Source organism: Triturus cristatus, chromosome 8, assembly GCF_964204655.1.
Source record: "Triturus cristatus chromosome 8, aTriCri1.1, whole genome shotgun sequence".
Lineage (NCBI taxonomy): Eukaryota > Metazoa > Chordata > Amphibia > Caudata > Salamandridae > Triturus > Triturus cristatus.
In genome coordinates, this window is record NC_140591.1 from 1,023,769,024 (window position 1) to 1,023,788,613 (window position 19,590).

The following is a 19,590-nucleotide window of genomic DNA, read 5'->3' on the forward strand; positions in this document are numbered from 1 at the left end:
CTGGCGATTCCCTTTCCTAAGCTTACTTTTTTTTGTAAACAGAGCTTCACATTTTGCCTCTTACAGTTATACTTCACTTGCCAGTACTTAAAAGATACACGTGCTGCCTCCGAGGCGTTCGACGACAGTACAGCAGATATTTTTGCTTCACTCTAAATACGAAGCATGTCCAAATGCTTTTCTAGGAAAAGCCCTTTTACTGGCATTACTCACATGTATTCTCCTTTTTATAGACGTTTTACCGACATTTTATGGAAGACGCCGACAGACAGAAAACAGACAGCTGAAAATAATGCGGTTGGGTACAAAAACAAACATGAACATAATAGTCTGTGGGCCACCGACACCCCAAATTCAACCACAGTGCCTATACAAATTCATCCATCTTCTAAGATGAGGCTGTTGGTACATAATTTCAGACCTGGCAGAAAAAAAAGAGTTTGAGCGTACGCGCCTGATGGTTCAAGGTTACACGTCCAATACTTTCCGGAAACAGTAGTCCATTTAATGTTTACACTAAGGAATGCCAATTATTCGACCTGAGAACCAGCACAGGTCGCACCTCTACTAGAGAGAGTGCAGGTATTCAAAGCACAGTAACACCACGAGCTTTCATAATCTTTCACTGGATATGTTTGCTGTACTAAAAAATTGGAGCAGGTGGGATTGAACACTGTAAAAGGAACGGACTAAACCGTTGTGTCCCGCAGCTGTACGTAGTTGTATAATTATTTTTGAAATACTATTTACAAACCTTTTAAGGAATTCCTGAATGTCTGTTCACAGCAAACATGACAGCGACAAAGTGGCTTTGGCATTTTACAGAACGCAGTACAATGTCTTCATTCACCTCAAACATGCCCTCCACGCCATCAAACTGTCATCAGAGACACACTAGACAGACCTCACGCAGACTGTCTGCTGGAGTTAGGAATACTAGGAGACTCAACCCCCAGTTTTACAAAACAATTTGCTGTCCAAATAACAAGTAGCCAAAACGGCAACAAGGCATTACGCGAGCATCAGTGAGCTGCAATGACTGGCGCTTCTGTTACTCAAAGCAGGGGGACTCGCTTTATTATCCTTCAAAAGGCGACAGGCCGAGAACCCGTGGAATTTGATCCCGCGATGTGCAGTTAGCAAACAGATTTCCGAAGCAGGTGCATTGACCCTCTGAGCAATTTTACCATATGTTAAAAAGTGAAAGGCAAATTAAGACGCCATGTAGTTGCTATCCAGTGCTATCCAGTGCCACCATCACATGGTCATGTAGTTGTTATCCAGTGCCACCATCACACGGTATATGTTTACCCTTTAAAGCACACATGCTGTGCATGTGGCTACCGGTACCCTCTTCGTATGTTGTTTAATTTTCCTTTGAGCTAAGTAAGTGTGCGTACCCAGTATAGCGCATGGAGTTCATGGATTGGGTCTTTCAGAATGAAACCTTCCTCTCACCATGGTTTGTATTGGGGTGTGAATCCGAACACGCCACTCAGCGTAAAAGTAAAAAAAAAAAGAAAGACTAGATTCAGCCGACCAATAAATAGGATAAGGAAACCCCTGATACGTAAAAAGGTCTTCATAACTCATTTCCTTCTGAAACTGGTCCACTTGTGAACATACATAAAATTATGGTGGATTATCAGCAATATCAACCTGTAAAGAGGACGAGGGACGCTGTGCAACCTGATCATCTTCTAAAAGCCTATTCTGAGATAAATATCTTCTTAGTCGTCTAATTGTTTGATTTTCATAGCCATTGATCACAGCGTGACGTATCCTCTTTTCAAACACCGACAAGTGAATACTACTGCTCTGTCTACAAAGTAAACCTCATGAAGTATCTTCTAGGTTGTAAGGCCTGGCTATTGACCGATGGATGAAGGTATGTATATCAGTGTGTTTAACCTATCTCTATATGGGACTTGTCATTCTCATACTCCCCCAAAAAATAACACCGGTAGTAAATTTAATATGATATTATGCCACTTGAATTTGACTACACCACCACTGGGGACAGAACTCGCTGAGAGAGATGCAATGCACATCACACACATGCCAACATGATTTATCCTAGAGGGTGTTACAAAGTTGGAGCAGCATGCCTGGACAGCAGCTTCGGCTAAACCGCTACCGATAGGGTTAATGATAGGTGGCTGACACTATAACTAGCTGATATTGGCACAGTGCCAAGCAGAAAGGCGACCTGGTAACTTTGCATATTGAATGGATATAGCTCTCTTGCCAATAGCTTTCTGATGCTCAGTAGCCATCATGCAACTGGCCTTCTGTTTAGATTTCCAGCCATGAGTCGCATGGACGCTCATGATCAGCTGACAGCAGTGCATTCATGCTGTGAAAGCCATGTCTTTACTCTCATCACTTTAGAGTGGCAAGAGCGGCGTTTGCACATCCAGGGATGTCTGTAGCAAAAGAAGCCTAGTGTCTGTTAGACCCGGCCCTCGTGACATAGCCATACCTGACCCCTGCACCTCACACCGCCCCCGAACCCACGGCCTAGCCGATCCTTCCCACCAGAACACACACACCCGACCCAGACTTTCCCGTCCGTGGCCTTCCTCCTTTCGGCCACACCGGGCCCGCGTGCCCACTTCATGCACCAAGATGGCCGCCCGGCCCCAGCGCGACCCTGGCCTAGCGGCGCCACTCCGGCTGGAGGACATCGCGCTCCCCTTGGGATGAAAGAGGGAGGAGCAGTTTCTATCACACCTCTGAGCTTCCCTGGGAAGGTGGGTTTCGATCGGCCCGCTGGCCTCCCCGAGGGCTGGCTCCACGCCTGCTGGGTGTCTGGGACTCCTCCCAACCCGGCCCTGAAAGGATCAAAAGACAATGGCAGGAAACCCCGACAAGCAACCCCCAGGTGACAAGACCCCTGCCTGCACAGACTCTGGACATCAAAGAGGGGTCGCCCTATAACAAGGGGTGCTCTGGGACTGTCCGGTAGATTCGCCTTTGGAAACACCTGAGCCCTGCTGAGTGACTCGCGGCTCCCTGAAGATCGTAAAGACCTCCGAACTCGTGCTTGAGCCCTGCTGAGTGACTCACGGCTCCCTGAAGATCGTAAGACCTCCGAACTCGTGCTTGAGCCCTGCTGAGTGACTCGCGGCTCCCTGAAGATCGTAAGACCTCCGAACTTGGACTTGAGCCCTGCTGAGTGACTCGCGGCTCCCACAGACTCTCTTGGTCCCGCCGGACCCCACGACGACAAGCGTATCCCCCAGCTCGAGGATTGTGAGCTGTGCGCCGGGTACGCTCCTGCATTTGATCCATATCCCCAAAAGACTGTCCCGCTACCTCCTACCCCCCTCAAAGACTCTGCGAGCCCGCGCTCCACTTGTATATGTTTGCCTTGCTGATCATAAAGATCCTACAACTCCGATCTGATAAAGATTTATTCTTAAGAACTCCCGGTGTGGTGTCTCTTTGTCGTGTGGTGCCAAGTGTACAATCCTAGATACGAGATTCCTCCCCTGAGGAGTCTCCCGCCAGTGCCCGGCTACGATACCTCGAGGGTTGGTCTCAGAATAGTCAGGGCCCCCTCCGGGCTCCTCTGAGGTCGCCTTCTAACAGTGTCTAATTGTGACTTCTATTATGCCTTCAGAAAAGCAGGTATACGTCCATTCTGTCAAGAGTCACCTAGGTGATGTGGTGTCATGTTAGCCATATAAGAAGAATAAAACCCCCAAGCTTCACAAAAGTAACAACTTTGCAACATCAATCCATGTGACTGTCTGAAGAAGGGATGCTGAAAATAGCAATGGCATACAGTTCAGAAGCCGAAGTGGGATCCTAGAGTGCAGAGTTGATGGATGTAATTTTATAATGGCTGACAAGACCATATATATGTTAAGAGCATATCTAATAAGGCTTTTCTTGAGTGAAGCAACTGTGAATAGCTTGACCACCCTCAGTATCGAAGACCCCCTAAAGACTATGAAGATAACCCTCTCCGGGGCCCCTACGGACCCCTGGCCCCAAAATATCTACCACAGATCTACCACAAACATCATAGCCAACGAGCTTCAGCAAATCATCAACCGCTCCTTCGAGACCGCCTCCTTCCCTGATGACTGAAAACACGCCGAGATCAACCCTCTCCTGAAAAAAACCCTTGGCAGACCCCACCGACCTCAAGAACTTCAGACCGATCTCCTTACTCTTATCCAGCAAAAGTCATGGAAAAAGCCGTCAACAGACAACTCGCCTCCTTCATAGAAGAAAACAACATCCTTGACTCCTCCCAATGAGGTTTCAGGAAGAATCACAGCACCGAAACTGCCCTTCTCGAAGCAACAGACGACATCAGCTCCCTCCTCGACAGAGAAGAGACTGTGGCCCTCATCATCTTGGGCCTCTCCGCTGCCTTCGACACAGTCTCACACCGCACCCTAACCTGCAGACTCCACAACGCAGGAATCCGGAACAGGGCCCTTGACTGGATCCGCTCATTCCTCTCCGGCAGAATGCAGCTGGTCACACTCCCTCCTTTCCTCTCGAAACCCACACTGACAACCTGTGGAGTCCCCCAAGGATCCTCCATCAGCCCCACCTTGTTCAATGTCCACAAGGCACCGCTCACATCCATAGTCAGATCACATGGACTCAACATCGTATCGTACGCAGACGACACCCAACTCATACTCTCCCTATCCAACGAACCCAACATCTCCAAACACAACTTTCAAGAAGGAATAGAAGCAGTCGCCAGGTGGATGAAGAACAGCTGCCTTCAACTCAACACAGACAAAACCGAAATCCTCATCATAGGCCCATACCCCAACGCCTGGAACGACACCTGGTGGTCCTCCGCTGTCGGGATCCCTCCCTCCCCCACGGACCACGTACGCAACCTCGGAATCATTCTGGACTCCTAATTCAAAATGGAATGCCAGATGAACGCTGTCACCTTTTCTTGCTACCACACCATCTGCCTACTCCGAAAGACCTTCAACTGGATCCCCCTCAAACACAGGAAAACCGTCACCCACACCCTCCTCAGCAGTACACTGGACTACGGCAATGCACTCTACGCAAGGATCAACAAGAACCTCACCTGCAAACTACGAAATGGCCAGAAGGCTGCCGCCAGATTAGTCCTCGGGTGCACAGTCTTAATATCGAAAAAAAATATCGAATGGACATAATATTGAGTCTAAAATATAAAATGGACATAATATCGAATGGACATAATATAGTTGTTAAAAATATCGAATTGCAGGTAAGTAATATCGAAGTACATAATATAGGCATTAAAAAATATCGAATTTACATTAATATCGATTTTTTTAAGTGTTTTGCATGTTAGTATATGTGTTAAAAGTGTATATTAGTTTTTGTAATGTATGTTTAATTATTTTTAAAGTAATTAATTTTATGTTATTTAATTTTTGTGTAATTTAATTCCGTAGCGGGTTGTGGGTTTATAGGGGATTAGGGTGGGAAGTAATTTAATTATAGTACATTAAATAATAATTTTTCGGAATTATTAATTATTTTAAATTTAATTGTGCGTTTTACTTCTGTAGCGGGTTGTGGATTTATAGGGGAATAGGGTGGGAAGTAATTTAATTGTTATTAAGTAATTATTAATTGGTGTTGATAATTAATGTATTGTAATTAATTATTAATTGGTAATTCAATTTTAATAATTGGTAATTATTTTTTATTAATTTGTATTAATTGGTTAATTGATAATTATATTAATTGTATTAATTTATTATTCGGAGCGGGTTGTGGGTTTATAGGGTAATATGCTGGGAAGTAATTTAATTATAATGAAGTCATTATTGAAAATATTTTTGTGTATTGATAATTAATTTACTGTTAATTATTAATTGGTAATTTTGAATTATTTATTAATTTTTGTTATTGAAAATTAATTGTTTGTTAATTAATTATTAATTAGTATTCATTGGTATTTAATTTGTATGACATTTTTATTTGATAATTATGTTAATTGTATTAATTTATTATTTGTAGCTGGTTGTGGGTTTATAGGGGAATATGGTGGGAAGTAATTTAATTGTAAATAATTAATTATTGAAATTATTTGTGTATATTGATAATTAATATCTTATTAATTAATTATTAATTGGTATTATTTGTATTTAATAATTTTTGGTATTGAAAATTAATTGGTTGTTAATGATTAATTCATAGGTAGTTAATTAAAAAAAATATTTATTGGTATTTATAATTAATTAATTATTTAATATTTTGTGATTGGTAATTAATTTTAATACTTTTTTATTGGTATTAATAATTAATTTATTTTTAATAACATATTAAATTATTATTTTCCCTACTATTGCACTCACTGGAGTGGGAATATTACATTTTACCCCAACGCTATCCAACGCTTTCCCTACTATTGCACTCACAGGAGTGGGAATAGTAATTTTTACCCCTACACTATCCAACACTTTCGCTACTGTTGCACTCTTTGGAGTGGGAATAGTAATTTTTACCCCTATGCTATCCAATGCTTTCCCTACTATTGCACTCACTGGAGTGGGAATAGTAAATTTTACCCTCCCGCTATCCAACGCTTTCCCTACTGTTGCACTCTTTGGAGTGGGAATAGTAATTTTTACGCCTACGCTATCCAATGCTTTCCCTACTGTTGCACTCTTTGGAGTGGGAATAGTAATTTTTACCCCTACGTCATCTGACGTTTTCCCTACTGTTGCACTCACTGGAGTGGGAATAGTAAATTTTGCTCTCACGCTATCCAACGCTTTCCCTACTGTTGCACTCTCTGGAGTGGGAATAGTAATTTTTACCCCTACGCTATCCAACGCTTTCCTTACTATTGCACTCACTGGAGTGGGGATAGTAATTTTTACTTCTATGCTATCCAACACTTTCCCTACTGTTGCACTCTTTGGAGTGGGAATAGTAATTTTTACCCCTATGCTATCCAACGCTTTCCCTACTATTGCACTCACTGGAGTGGGAATAGTACATTTTACCCTCTCGCTATCCAACGCTTTCCCTACTGTTGCACTCACTGGAGTGGGAATAGTAAATTTTACCCTTCCGCTATCCAACGCTTTCCCTTCTGTTGCACTCTCTGGAGTGGGAATAGTAATTTTTACCCCTACGCTATCCAATGCTTTCCCTACTGTTGCACTCTTTGGAGTGGGAATAGTAATTTTTACCCCTTCGTCATCTGACGTTTTCCCTACTGTTGCACTCACTGGAGTGGGAATAGTACATTTTACCTTCATGCTATCCAACGCTTTCCCTACTGTTGCACTCTCTGGAGTGGGAATAGTAATTTTTACCCCTACGCTATCCAACGGTTTCCTTACTATTGCACTCACTGGAGTGGGAATAGTAATTTTTACTCTTACGCTATCCAACGCTTTCCCTACTGTTGCACTCTTTGGAGTGGGAATAGTAATTTTTACCCCTATGCTATCCAACGCTTTCCCTACTATTGCACTTACTGGAGTGGGAATAGTACATTTTACCCTCCCCGCTATCCAATGCTTTCCCTACTGTTGCATTCTCTGGAGTGGGAATAGTAATTTTTACCCCTATGCTATCCAACCCTTTCCCTACTATTGCACTTACTGGAGTGGGAATAGTAAATTTTACCCTCCCGCTATCCAACGCTTTCCCTACTGTTGCACTCTTTGGAGTGGGAATAGTAATTTTTACCCTCTCGCTATCCAACGCTTTCCCTACTGTTGCACTCTGTGGAGTAGGAATAGTAATTTTTACCCATACGCTATCCAACGCTTTCCCTACTGTTGCACTCTGTGGAGTGGGAACAGTAATTTTTACCTGTACGCTATCCAATGCTTTCCCTACTGTTGCACTCTCTGGAGTGGGAATAGCAATGTTTACCCTCCCGCTATCCAACGCTTTCCCTACTGTTGTACTTACTAGAGTGGTAATAGTCAATTTTACCCGCCCGCTATCCTACGCTAAAGATATTGAATATTTTTAATTAAGATTACGTCAATATATATGTATTAAAAATATATTTTTTTTACTTCCATTAATTATGTATTAATTTTAAAGTTATTTAAGTATTTTTATTATATTTATTATTTCATTAATTTTACATTACTTTTAAGACATTTTAAAAATTCGATATTTTGACCAACTATATTTTTTACAACAATATTTTGGAATCGATATTTTTGTACTTACCTGTTTGTAGATAGGGATTCGATATTTTGGCATTCTATATTTTTTCCTTGATATTTTTTAGGTCGATATTCTTCTCCTCGATATTCTGTCAGTGATCCTAGTCCTCAACCTACTCCACATCATCTAACACCTACGGACACTTCACTGGCTCCCCATTGGAAGAGATTCACCTTCAAGCTTCTCACCCATGCCCACACAACCCTCCACAACACCGGACCCACCCACATGAACTACTGCCTCTCGTTCAATGCAATCCAAAGATCCCTCCACTCAGCCCAGCTCTCATTTTACCCCAACGCTATCCAACGCTTTCCCTACTATTGCACTCACAGGAGTGGGAATAGTAATTTTTACCCCTACACTATCCAACACTTTCGCTACTGTTGCACTCTTTGGAGTGGGAATAGTAATTTTTACCCCTATGCTATCCAATGCTTTCCCTACTATTGCACTCACTGGAGTGGGAATAGTAAATTTTACCCTCCCGCTATCCAACGCTTTCCCTTCTGTTGCACTCTCTGGAGTGGGAATAGTAATTTTTACCCCTACGCTATCCAATGCTTTCCCTACTGTTGCACTCTTTGGAGTGGGAATAGTAATTTTTACCCCTTCGTCATCTGACGTTTTCCCTACTGTTGCACTCACTGGAGTGGGAATAGTACATTTTACCTTCATGCTATCCAACGCTTTCCCTACTGTTGCACTCTCTGGAGTGGGAATAGTAATTTTTACCCCTACGCTATCCAACGGTTTCCTTACTATTGCACTCACTGGAGTGGGAATAGTAATTTTTACTCTTACGCTATCCAACGCTTTCCCTACTGTTGCACTCTTTGGAGTGGGAATAGTAATTTTTACCCCTATGCTATCCAACGCTTTCCCTACTATTGCACTTACTGGAGTGGGAATAGTACATTTTACCCTCCCCGCTATCCAATGCTTTTCCTACTGTTGCATTCTCTGGAGTGGGAATAGTAATTTTTACCCCTATGCTATCCAACCCTTTCCCTACTATTGCACTTACTGGAGTGGGAATAGTAAATTTTACCCTCCCGCTATCCAACGCTTTCCCTACTGTTGCACTCTTTGGAGTGGGAATAGTAATTTTTACCCTCTCGCTATCCAACGCTTTCCCTACTGTTGCACTCTGTGGAGTAGGAATAGTAATTTTTACCCATACGCTATCCAACGCTTTCCCTACTGTTGCACTCTGTGGAGTGGGAACAGTAATTTTTACCTGTACGCTATCCAATGCTTTCCCTACTGTTGCACTCTCTGGAGTGGGAATAGCAATGTTTACCCTCCCGCTATCCAACGCTTTCCCTACTGTTGTACCTACTAGAGTGGTAATAGTCAATTTTACCCGCCCGCTATCCTACGCTAAAGATATTGAATATTTTTAATTAAGATTACGTCAATATATATGTATTAAAAATATATTTTTTTTACTTCCATTAATTATTTATTAATTTTAAAGTTATTTAAGTATTTTTATTATATTTATTATTTCATTAATTTTACATTACTTTTAAGACATTTTAAAAATTCGATATTTTGACCAACTATATTTTTTACAACAATATTTTGGAATCGATATTTTTGTACTTACCTGTTTGTAGATAGGGATTCGATATTTTGGCATTCTATATTTTTTCCTTGATATTTTTTAGGTCGATATTCTTCTCCTCGATATTCTGTCAGTGATCCTAGTCCTCAACCTACTCCACATCATCTAACACCTACGGACACTTCACCCGCTCCCCATTGGAAGAGATTCACCTTCAAGCTTCTCACCCATGCCCACACAACCCTCCACAACACCGGACCCACCCACATGAACTACTGCCTCTCGTTCAATGCAATCCAAAGATCCCTCCACTCAGCCCAGCTCTCTCTTGCGACAGTATCCCGCATCAAGAAGACCAGAACAGGAGAACGCTCCTTCTCCCTCCTCACGGCCAAGGCATGGAACACCCTCCCTCTCCACCTCCAGCAGACACCAACCCTCTCCAAGTTTTTGAAGGACCTCAAGACCTGGCTCTTTGACAAATCACTATGAACAACCAGGAGCTGCATCCCCCCTCCCCTACCTCAGCGCTTTGAGACCCTTTTCGGGTGAGTAGCTGCGCTTTACAAACCCCTGATTGATTGATTGAATGCATGCCACATTGGCCCACTGGAAGAATGGCATATGGTTATAGGAGAGGGCAACATATTGCAGATATTATCAGTTCCGTACCTCCATGTTTACTGCAAGTAGACGCTCATTTGATTTATGGCAAGTTCTCCTCCCACTTAAAATACAAACAGGATCTCAGGATAAGCAAACAAGAGCGATCCATGCAATGCCCATGCAAAGTGATGGTGGCTCTAAGGCATGAGGTTAGTCATATCTTTGGAACAAGATGGACCAACCCGCTTAGTACCAACCAGGAAACCAGTAGTACTCAGCAAAGAAAAAAACGAACCCATAAATAAAGAGAGAGATGTTGTCTTGCCGACTGTTGCAGTTGTTCCTCTGTGCCAGACCCTACATTGAGTGACTGATTCTTAAGCACGTTTTTGCTGAGTCCTTACTGGCTGAACTTTCCCTCTAGAATTCAGATTGCTGTACCGGATTTTTGTAACATCCCCTCAACATTTACTTTTCATTTTTTGCTAATACATGTCTTGCTGCTCTATATGAATTTTAATAGTCCTGATGATGACCCATTACAAAGCTAGGGTCGAAATGGAGTGAACATAAAGGGCGAATGGAACCTCTATGATTATATCAATTGATATACAAATAATTGAATGGACATAAAGGAATATCAATATTTTACTCCCGGGGTTCCTTTGTTCATTTTATTTTTTTTGCACACTGCATTATTTGTTTGTCTTTAATCACTGTGTGAACACTCAAAAACACTGAGCATTTTTTGTATACCAGTAAAAATATGGGATAATTGTTTATGGGTTTCTCTGCTCCATTAATTGTGTTTTAAAAAAAAAAAATCAAAAGACATATTCATTTTGTTGAATTCTGTAAAAGAGCAAATTTCTTATTACATGGAACCGTTGTTTATTTAATCTCCTCTGGATATTTACCACATACATTCCGTCCATCTTCCAACAATTACAATAGTGTTCCAAACTCCATCCCTAAATGTACAATGGCCCCCTCTCCATTTGCACCCCTCTATTGTCTGTGACTCCTCCCTTTTTGCATTCCATGAAAATAGGAAGTTGAATGGGACATGTGTTGGCAAGTAGGCATGGTTGCTGCAAACAGTGCTATGTCCTCCAAGTCATAGCACAACATATGGAATGGGCCAGATGTACGACTGTTATTGGAGGTCACACACTGAGAATTGGGCTGTTTGTGACTGCTAAAATGGCTATTGGCATGTACTAACCCTATTTTGCGAGTCGATGACCTATTCCTGACTCTCAAAATAGGGTTTGCGAGTTGCTATTAGCAAGGGGTGTGCCAAGGGTATCCCTTCCTAATAGCGAGTCACAGGGGAATGTATGAATGTTTTGCAACTGGAATGTGGTTGTAAAACATTCATACCTTACTAACTTCGTGAAGAAGGTGGTAACCCATTCGCAAACGGGAAGGGGTCCCTTTGGGACACCTTCTACTTTGTGAATGTGGGCCTCAACAGTTTTTAAAGAGCAGGCAGTGGTCCCAAGGGCCACTGCCTGCTCTTAAAAAATTTAAAGGAAACTTTTCATTTTTCTTTTTTCCCGTTTTCATTTAAGGAAAGCGGGCTGCTTTAAAAAAAAAGGTTTATTTAAAAAGCAATCACAGACATGGTGCCCAGCTGACCCCAGCCAGCCACCATCCCTCTGTAGGCCATTCACAATGGATCACAAATTGTGAGTTGCGACCTGCCTCATGAATATTGACGAGGCAGGTCATTCACAACCCCTTTGGGAATCGCTTAATGTGTCTGAGACTCATTAGTACATTTAATTTTTTTTGTTTCTAATTGCAAGTTGCAAAAGATCGCAATTAGCGACTTGCAAAATAAAATGGTCATACATCTGGCCCGATATGCAAAAAATTACACTGGTCAGTTGGCAACACAAGTTGATGATCATCCCAGAAATGTGACCTTTCTCACATCCTCTTGGGCTTCAATGCTGCTCTAGGCTAGTGTAGGAGATGTAAAATATGAACCCATTTTAGAAAATATAAAAAACAAAAACATAGCGCAACAAAAAACATGAGTAGAAAACACACAACTGTACTTGGTGAAAGAACAGTTTAGGTCCAAATCTTCCCCTGACCAGAGTAAGGTGAAAAGTTCACTTGTGGACACAATGGAATAGGTAACTTAAAAGAGTTTCTGTGAAAGGCCATCTCTGTATAGCAAGCATACAAATATTTATCTTTTTAGCACACAGGATCACCAGCACTTACTTTGTACTTCCAAAGCGGTTGTATCCTGATTGGACAATGGGCGCAGAAAATCAAATTAGGTTAGAACACACAGAGGTTTTAGGTGTACGATGATGAAAGCACACACTCAACTGAAATTACTTTGCAACGAATGCACATGCAGTCATGAGTAGAAGAATGCTTCATTTGTTGAGCATTGTTGGAAGTGCAATAAAGATTGTGTAGACAATAAGGTCAGAGTTTGGGGTTGTGGGGTCACAGGTCTTTGAGCGTTTTTCCGTCTTCAATCTGTAACCTGCAAGTCAATTATTATTGGCTGTTTTGTAATAAAGCATTGTGTAACTTTTGTATAAAAAGAGCTGCCTGTGGAGCAGCAATTTGAGAGAGACCGATAGCCTACCTGTATGCAGGGAAGGTTTGTCTCCCAGTCGCAACTGTAAATAGATGTCTTTTCATTGCAAAGAGAAGGCTGCATCTTTCTTTATTTTAAAGGTTTTAGTCACCATGCATCAGCTAGTCAGTTAGATAGGAGATCCCTTTTTGTCCCCAACCTGGCTTCTGAGACTGAAGACCACCCACCCCGCTACATAGATGACTGTGCACCTGTTAGAAGGAGCGATCTCAGGGGGGTGCAGAACACGTTCCTGACCACCCCGTGACCCACCTCTCCCAGAACAAGGCCGAGCACTGGCGGGGAGGCCCTTTCAGGGAAGGGTCTCGTACCTAGGATCGCACACGCTGAGCTTGTACCACTTGACAAAGGGACAGCACACAGTAGGTTTTAGTAGAACGGATTTCTTTATCTATAGGTTCTCTGGATCCTTATGATCTGTGATTTAGCCTTTGGTCAACAAAACAAGCGTTCGTAATGTCTTGGTAGGGGTTTTGGGTAGCGGGACAGTCTCTAGGTTCAGGGTCAATGCAGAGTATCCTTCGCACAGCTCTCAATCCTCGAGCCGGGGGATACGGTCCGGTCTTGGGTCCTGCCGGACCAGTGTACTCTTGAGCCGCGACCACGTCAGTAGGGCTCAGCCAGGAAGGAACCGCAGGTCTAATGATCTTCGGGGAGCCGCGATTTATTTGGCAGGGCTCGGCCGTTTTTAGGGTTAGGGGAGCCGCGAGTCTCTCAGCAGGGCTCAGGTGTTCTCAGTGTTCCCGGGAGCCGTGACGACGTCAGCGGGGCTCAGATGGTTCCGGCAGAAGTTGGTCTCTGCCAAGCGGGAGCCGCGACGAAGTCAGCAGGGCTCGTCAGGTTTCCAAGGTTCGGGTAGCGTTCTTCCTTTTAGATTCGTCGAGCCGCGACCAGGTCAGCAGGGCTCCCTTAGTCCAGGATCTTCTCTGCTCGTCAGTGCCCGAGCACCCCTTGTTATCCGCCTTCTTCTCTTTGACGTCCAGAGTCCTCGCAGAGAGGGGTCTTGGCGTCTGGGGGCGGCGTGTTGGGATTTCCTGCTGCTCGGCTCTTTGATCCTTTCAAGTTGGATCTGGAGGGATTTCAGACACCCAGCATGCGTGGAGCCAGCTCCCCCGGGGCCCGGAGGGCGATCGAAACCCTCTTCAGAGAGGAGGGCAGAGGTGTGAGAGAGACTACTCCTCCCTATCTTGCTTGGGGGGGGGGGCTCTCTCTCCCTTGGCCAGGCATGGCGCGTCTAGGGTCTAGGTTTCGCTGGGGGCCCGGGCCGGCCATCAGGGGTATTGGGACATGGTGGCCGGAGGTCTTCGGGTGCTACGGGGTGGGGAGGCATCCAGAACCGGGAGGGTCGGTGGTGGTTGCGGGGAAGTCTCATCTCCCTGTGGGTTTATGGATGGGGTGGGTCAGACAGGGCGGTGACAACCAGGGATCAAGGGTGGTGCACGGGTTGGGCTGGGATGCTAATGGTCAGGGAGGCCCACGCCACGAGGCCGGGTCCCACAGCACCTTTTTGATAAAGTAATCAGACATTGTGTTCACTTAAGTTCTGCCTCTGTACGGTGGGTTGAGGAGGATCAAGGGACTGCTGACTTTTTACGGTGAGGATAGAACGGATCACTTTCCATAATTGTGTATTGACCTGTTTTTCTGGCAATGCTATGCATAAGTGATAAGGGTACCGTGTGTGAGAGTATGTATTGTGTACATGTGGTGCACAATAGCTAAGGCACCTACATAACTGGTTAACCTGATTGTCCCAATATAACATTGGATGTGGTCAGTTTGGGTAATCTGAAATTGGAAGGAGCCAAGGATCAAATTACTTCCCTGGACCTAATGTCCAGAAGTCATTCTATGGTCTCAACAAACACATGGTCGGAAAGGTATCACCTCTCAGGCACAGGGAAGTGGCCAGGAGATGCCAGTGGCATTTTCAGAGTAGAACAGGAAATGTTGATTAAGGCACTTCATAATCGGTTAACCTGATATTCCCAATATATCATTGGAGGTGGTCAGTCTGCGTAGTTTGAACTTGGAAGGCACCAATATGTGTTCCAGTGATTGACACAGAGGGGCAGCTGAAAATCCAGAATTGCTAAACCTTACCTCCAGATACAATCTGAACACGTGGACGCATGGTTCTAAAGGAATCCCCTCTCAAGCACGGAGGGAAGTGGCCAGGGGTTGCCGATTGTATTTACTAAGTAGAATAGAAAATATTGATTATTATTTATAAGAAGTAGCAGTGTTCATATTTTTATCCTGACAATGGGTGCATGTGTGTATGAATGAAATGTGGCCACGGTATGATGTTGTTGTGTAATGTCGCAAAAGGTGCACAATTGGCAAGAACAAAAATTGGTATTTTCATATGCTCGGGAGCTGAAGAAATTTTGAGAAGTTGGCGTCACGTTCGTCTTTGTTTATCAGTATAATAAGTACTGAAAGGGAAACCATATATGATTTGATAGCAGTTTTATTTTGCTGCCAAGTGACGCCACCACAACAGACACCATTTGGCGGTTTGGAATTATCACCGCCTTATAAAAACATTATTCAAGCAGGAAAGAGCCTTGAAAAAGTCGCGGGGCTACATTCCCTTGTTGCGACGAAACACGTGTTGGCTGACTGGAACTACTGAGAAGAATAGAAACTAATAAACAACGACCAAGAAGAGAGAAAAAAGACTAACTCATTCTTTTATTAATGTGTTTGAAATTGTTTTGTGTAAACACGTAATATTTCTAAAACATTTATAACTAGTACGTGTGCTAGGGATTGCTATCTGTATTTTCATATGCATTTGCATAATTGAAAAACTAAGGTCAATATTTTTATATGCATTCACATAATTGGTAAGGATAAAAAGTGGCATATTTTATATACATTCACATAATTCATAAGAACAAAAATTGGTATTTTCATATGCATTTGTGTAATTGAGAAGGTAAAAATTGACATTTATATATGCATTCACATAATTGATAAGGTAAAAGTTTATATTGTATATGCATCGCATAATTATTAGGGCAAGATTTGAAATTGAATAATGCATTGCATAAGTGGTGAGACAGAAAGCAATTGATGAATTCTCATGTTCCCTTAATACATGTGTAAGTTGTTAAAACACAGTAATATTTGTAGTTAGATAAAAAGTTTAATTGTAGAAAGCATAAGGAATACGAATGATAATAGAAACTCCCTTAACACATATGCAAAAGACTTTTGCACATGGTCAAAGAAAATAACTACGAGATCACATGGAGGGGTTTAAAGCCAAGCAAAAGCATATGTATCCCTGGCAAAAAGAGGGAACATTCAATGATAAGGCACTTGAGCACATTACTACGCACCTTAGAAGTAAACATGCAGGTACCAAACTGCACAAGAGAGAAGCTATTTTAGCTTTAGGGCAAGTTTTTTGTGATAAATCTAAAAACTCCTCAAAAGATGGTGCCTCTAATACCCCGTCCGTTTTCCCACCCCATATGATCTTATGAGCACTGCTCCAAGGTACCTAGTATCTACCCACTGGTGATGCTACAAGAGGCTGCAGTGTGAATTGAGAGCCCTGAAATTGAGACCCATCCACACTTTCCAAAAGCCACACCTAATGTCCCACCACAAATGCCAAATCCTAGACATGCAAGTGCACCTACGCAGCAAACTATGGTAGATGACTCCCAGTTTTCAGGGCAACTGAAAGGGCAGTTTTTACTGCGACTAGATTCAGCCTCCCCCAGAAGGATACACTCGAAAAGCAAGGTCTAAGAGATTGTGATGGCCAGTCACAGACTTCATCAGCAACATCCCATTTGTTGCAAAGAAGGAACACCACAGGAAAGGTAGTTAGAGAGCGGGCATTTACTCCGCAGCAAAGAGATGAAGATGATGCAAGATGGAGTGCCTATGTGGATAGGGCTGTAAGTATGGCAATATAGCCAGCATCTCAGGGAAGAGAAGAGGAGCATAGAAGGACCAATGACAGTTTACCACATTGGCCGGTACACCTACATCACCACCAGGAACACCGACCCAGCACAATCCGCCTGCAGGAACACACCCGAACTGAAGACCCTGCAATGCATCCTCCTCAACGTTCGATCACTCCAGAAACACGCCACCAAAATCTGGGACTTCCTCAACAGCTCCACCCCGGACCTAGCATTCTTCACCGAAACCTGGACCAACACCACCTCGGGACCGGACATCGCTATCGCCATTCCCCAAGGATACAAGATCTCCAGGAAGGACTGCCCCACCCACCCAGGAGGAGGAATCGCCATCATCCACAAATCCACCCTCCGCCTAAGCACATTCCCCGACAAGCCCACTGACCTGATGGAACACCTTCACTTCAAGATACTGGCCAGCCCTACCACCACACTCTGGGGAACCATCATCTACCGACCCCCTGGATACCGCGGACCATTCGCCAACTCCATCACGGACATCATCTTCCGACATGACATTGCATCCACCAACTACACCCTGTTGGGAGACCTCAACTTCCACCTCGACAACCAACTGGACCCCAACACCACATCCCTCATGGAAAACCTCCACAACATTGGACTCTGCCAGATCGTGACCGAACCCAGGCACTCAGCAGGACACACCCTCGACCCCCTCTTCACAACAGGAAACTCCATCACTTTCAGCCACACCACCGAACTCCCATGGACAGAGCACCGATGCGTCCACTTCACCTTCAGAACACCCACCATCCACAGACACCAGCACCTGCTATCACAAAGAAACTGGACCAAAATCACCACCAACCAGCTCACTTCCTCACTCAGCAACTCGACCCCAACCATTGCAGAAGACTACGACCCCAACACCGCAGCCCGAACTCTACACAGATGGATCTCCAACGCCGCCAACACCAAAGCCCGCCACAAGAAAAACAACAACACTCACACCAAGAAAGCCAGATGGTGTACCACCGAACTTCGAGAGTCCAGACTCACGTGCCGACGCCTCGAAAAGGTCTGGAGGAACTCCAAATCCACAGAGGCCCACAACGACATCAGAGCCGCCACCAACGCCCACCACCAACTCATCAGAAAAACGAGAAAAAAGCAATTGCAGACAGTATCTCCACACATGCGCACAACAGCAAAGAACTCTTCAGCATCATCAAGGAGTTTGCCCAACCCACCAGCGAGTCTACTGACATCCCTTCCTCACAAGACCTCTGCAACAAACTTAGCACCTTCTTCCACCTCAAAATCAAGAACATTTACGAAAACTTCAACAAAGACAACCAACACACTGAACCCCCACCAGCCACCCGACACCCTGAATCCAACGATTGACAACTGGACAGCCCTCACCACCAAAGACAGACTAAAGACAATGAAGTCAATCCACTCCAGGGCCCCCACAGACCCCTGCCCCCACCACATCTTCAACAGAGCCGTCAACACCATCGCACCCCTGCTCCGCCACACCATCAACCGCTCCCTGACGAACGCCTCATTCCACGATGACTGGAAACACGCTGAGATCAACCCCCTCCTGAGGAAGCCCTCAGCGGACCCCGCCAACCTCAAGAACTACAGACCCATCTCCCTGCTGCCGTTCACAGTGAAAGTAATTGAGAAAGCCATCAATAGCCAACTCGCCACCTTCATCGAAGAGCACAACATCCTTGACTCCTCCCAATCTGGCTTCAGAAAAAACCACAGCATAGAAACCGTCCTCCTCACAGCAACAGACGACATCCGCTCACTGGACAGTAGCCCTTATCCTCCTCGACCTCTCAGCGGCATTCGACACAGTCTCTCACCGCACCCTAATATGCAGACTCCACGACGCAGGGATCTGGGACAAGGCCCTCAACTGGATCCACTCCTTCCTCTCTGCAAGAACACAGTGGGTCAGATTCCCCCCTTTCTTCTCTGACCCTACACCAACCACCTGCGGAGTCCCCCAGGGGTCCTCCCTCAGCCTCACTCTCTTCAACATCTACATGACTCCGCTCGCCCCATTGTCAGAACCTAAAGACTCAACATTGTGTCATACGCAGACGACACCCAACTCATCCTCTCCTTATCCAATGAACCCAACACCACCAGACACAACTTTCAAGAAGGCATGGAAGCCGTCGCCAAATGGATGAAAAGCAGCTGCCTACAACTCAACACCTTGACAAAACAGAAGTACTCATCAAGGGCCCAAACTCCGACACCTGGAACGACACCTATTGGCCCCTCGCCCTCGGAAGCCCACCCTCCCCCACAGACCACGCACACAACCTTAGAATCATCCTGGACTACGAGCTCAAAATGGACTGCCAGATCAACTCGGTCGCATCCTCTGACTTCTACACCCTCCACCTCCTACCTGAGACCTTCAAATGGATCCCCCGCGAGCACAGAAAGACCGTCACTCACGCCCTCGTCACCAGCAGACTCGACAACGGCAATGCACGCTACGCAGGAATAAACAAAAACCTCACCAACAAGCTACAAAAACATCCAGAACGCCTCCACAAGACTGGTCCTCAACCTGCCAAGACACTGCCACATCTCCTAGCAGCTGCGCACACTCCACTGGCTCCCCATCGAGGCTTGAATCACCTTCAAGATTCTCACCC